Source organism: Homarus americanus, unplaced genomic scaffold (genome assembly GCF_018991925.1).
Source record: "Homarus americanus isolate GMGI-L3 unplaced genomic scaffold, GMGI_Hamer_2.0 scaffold24716, whole genome shotgun sequence".
Lineage (NCBI taxonomy): Eukaryota > Metazoa > Arthropoda > Malacostraca > Decapoda > Nephropidae > Homarus > Homarus americanus.
This window is the reverse complement of record NW_024743790.1, coordinates 1-3,800: the sequence shown is the minus strand read 5'-3', so window position 1 is coordinate 3,800 and position 3,800 is coordinate 1. Positions and strand designations below refer to the sequence as shown.

The 3,800-nt window shown below is 38.6% G+C and overlaps 1 long non-coding RNA gene across 1 annotated transcript; it reads right to left on the bottom strand.

Moving 5' to 3' along the window:
* Positions 1-2,028: 2,028 nt before the first annotated feature.
* Positions 2,029-3,791, bottom strand: LOC121877526. Its single transcript, XR_006091012.1, has 2 exons — positions 3,136-3,791; positions 2,029-2,348 (listed from the first exon to the last, which is right to left on the bottom strand). It is a non-coding gene; the product is annotated as an uncharacterized LOC121877526 (long non-coding RNA).
* Positions 3,792-3,800: the final 9 nt, after the last annotated feature.

Here is a 3,800-nt window from a genome sequence, read left to right as displayed (position 1 = left end):
GACCCCCTCACCTGGAAGACGATCACTCCACACCGTAACGCTTGGAGGAACACCGCACGAGAAGGTGTCAATACTTTCGAATTAGCCCAACTGCAAACCGAGGCAGACAAGCGCCAGCGCCGGAAAGACGCTACCGCCGCCCCCCCCAGCACTGGTTGGAGCCATGTGCAACATCTGTGAACGACTTTGCCGGTCCAATATCGGCCTCTTTAGTCATAGCTGGATGATCATCATACTCGATTCCGAGTGACAGCAAAGTAGACCTGAAACTCAGGATTTCCAGATGTAGAATAGGACTTCAGGGAGTCGTCAGACCGAGACGACTTACCAACCCCGACTCAGGAATCCTGTGGTCGTGCACACTTCCTATTGGTGGTGTCTGGTTTGTTTGCAAATCTGAAATCATAGGTTTCATGAGTAAGAGCAAAATTCTCTGCTAATGTGGCTGACTTTGACAATGCAGATATATCTTTTTCATCTAAATACAATCCAACAGGATTAGGAATTTGTCGTTTAAATTCTTCAATCAACATCAACTCCTACAATTTATCAAAATCCTGGACATCAGCAGCTGTCAACCAACGATTAAACAATTTTTCCTTCTTACTTGCAAATTCAGAATAAGACTGAAAATAATTTTTTCTAAGGTTCCTAAACTTTTGCCAACACATTTCTGGTACAAGATCATAGTTCTGTAATATTGCCTTCTTCGTGGTGCCATTATAATCTTTAACTTGATCTTCAGTAAGTGACACATAGTAGTGCGGGCTTTACCTACTGTACATAAGATGTTTGAGCTAAAATTGTCCAATGAGTCTGAGGAAAACTAAGTGATTGTGCTACCTTCTCAAACTGCAAGAAAATAATTCTGGATCGAGTTCATCAAATGACACCATTTTTGTATATTTAGTTAAATCAGAGACCTCTGGCTGGGGAGTACTCACCTGCGCAGTAGGACTAGACAACCTTATGTAACATTTGATATTTATGTTGTCTTTGTGGTTTTTTTTTTGCATTTTCCATTTCTAATTTATTTAATGTTATCAACTCAGAGGTATTCTCAACACATAATTCCAAAGCACAATCAGGTAAAATATAATTCTCAGTTAATCAACAATTGACCGACTTCTTAATCACACTCTTAGTCACTGAAGCTTTGAATTCTATTTTATATGTCTTTGCCAATGTAATCCAGTCATCTTTCTTAATTAAACTGTTTTTTAATCGTTCTCCTGAAGGATCCTCCACAAATTCACTAAGAACAAAATCTCCCATGGCTGTAAATTAAATGCTTAAATGTAATTAAATGTTTACATGATACCTCCAAGGTCAGGCCCCCACTAATTGGCGATCTAAGTCAGGTTGAGAGAATACTGATCCGTATAAATAAATCACGTTAATGCTCTTATTATTAAAAGTGCTCTCGACAGGCTTCAATAGGTCAATTGTTGTTTAATTTTGAAGGAGAAAACCCAGATTGAAAAATACACTTACAACAAACCAATATATTTACAAGGAAAACTCTCACACGAACATTACAAGGCAAAACTGATTAGTAACTTAAATTCCTATTAGACATCCTAAACATTATACCTAACAATCATAACAAGAATAACTTGTCTGTGGAGTCGAATACAGGTCAGCCACATAAGTAATGCAAATAAATACCAGACAACACCAAGAGAATTGGGGAAGCAGCTCCGACGCACAGCAGTCGGTGAGTCATGGTCACAAGAGCACAGCTAGTATGTTCAACACTTAATTATTCATATTATGCTCCACCGTTCACAAATCATGTGTGAAGCTGATGAGTTACCCCTAGAGAGAGACGTGTTTTCTCTAGCGATAGGTGTCATCTAATTTCTCTTAAACATCCTGAAATCTCTCTTACAAAGTGAATTTAAATTTAAGAGATAACGTGTATGAGTAGCCTGACCTGTAGGATATAAATCCCTTGCCAACCTAATCAGGATCTTATCAAAGGAAAGTCAAGCACAATGGTTTTCCAAGGGGTAATAAACAACCGGAAGAGAGGATATCTCTTTACTAAGAAATATTCACAAAAATTTTAACTCTGTCACCAATCTCACCAACATTAAATAAACAGCACTGGAGTCAAACACAATTACTAAAACAAAGCATAATCAATAAAACAAAGTACAGTTATTTCCTACGGCCGTAGATGAATCTTCCTTCTAACCAGCACTGTAGAGTGTTCTGGGAACGCAGTGATCCGCCCCTCACCAGTGCGAGGCCCGAGTGAAGCAGTCTAGCTCGCCTCCAAAACTCTCAGGCGTCAGCTCTCAGGGGGAAGGTCCAGGGCAGCTCGTTACAGCCCTTACATATACCTACAGTGAGATAGAGCATTCAAGATGTATTGAGTATATGTCGAAAGCATCATATACAGTGCGGGATTTAGACCTGTGGAGGCCCATGGGCAGCCTCTTTGTGGAGGCCCCCCCTCATTATAACTACTCAAGAGGGTGGGGTGGCGAGTGAAGCGAGCCTAAATATCTGGGAGTTCCGGGGGGCGCTGTAAGCCCCCCGAGAAAATTTTGAAATTTGAACACTTCTTTGGAGAATTTTGAAGCCATATGCAGTTATATTGAGGAAATTAGAACATTGAGAATTTTTTAATTAACTGTAATTTTATTGATAGTGTATAAATTCCCAACACACACACACACACACAAAAGTGAGACATGACAGGAGTCATTCATGTGGTTTCAAGTCGACCAGCCATGATATAGCTACTACCACACGTCAAAAATTTTCAAGAGACTTCACAGAAAAGAATATATTATTAGTTATTACAGAGAGATGATTCTTTGCATTATTAATCAGATAAACTTCTACTCAAATAATGGTTCTGTCCAAGAATGCATGTATAGGCTTCTTTAAGTCCAAGGTCAGATAGATTCAGAATAAGTATTAACTCAACTATAAATAAAATTGAAGTTTTGCATCCAATAGTAAAACAAATAAACAATTTAATGAATTTGATAAAATTATAACAAAAGTATGAACATGTTGGAAAAAACAAGAATTTTAATAAAAATAACTGCCATCGACCATGGATAATGGATATATTGAACACAAACATTGATCAATTGCAAAATAGAAAATAAACATTACCTTTATTTACAGACCAGGCACCTTACGTGACCAGGCCGCTGCAAAGTTTTTGATCAACTTTTCGAAGTCAATCTCTCTGAGGATGTCATATTCGATACTCATCAAAGCCAGGTGGCTGAGCCTATCATGACACATTGTAGTACGAAGTCTGTTTTTAATAAACTTCATTTTACTGAAAGAACGTTCACCAGAACAATTTGTGACCAAGAGCAGCAAGTACATCCGTAGCATTATTTCAACATTTGGAAATGTATCTACAACTTTCTTGTCTATCAACAGCTTGAAAAGGTAATGTGCCCTCCCTTTCTCATCATCTTCGTCTTCAAGAAATTGAGTGAAGAATGCTGTAAACTGCACAAGTTCAACTCCAAGTGTTTGATCTAAATCATTTTTGTACTCAGCAACCAATTTTGCTGCAGCTGCTTCAATTTCGTTACAATTCATTGACTCCAGTTTTAACAAGAACCCGAAAAGTAAACAGGTTTCCTCATAGGCCTTTAACCGTTGATTCAGTGAACTCAGGAACTGATCAATTGCTGGAAGGAAATTCTGAACCCGAAATTTTTCTGACTGTGAGAGGGCTGCTTCTTCTGATCGCCCATAATCCAATGGATTGAGTCGTACATTACGTTGACGCTTGCGTGTCTGTGAATAATCCCCAGTTT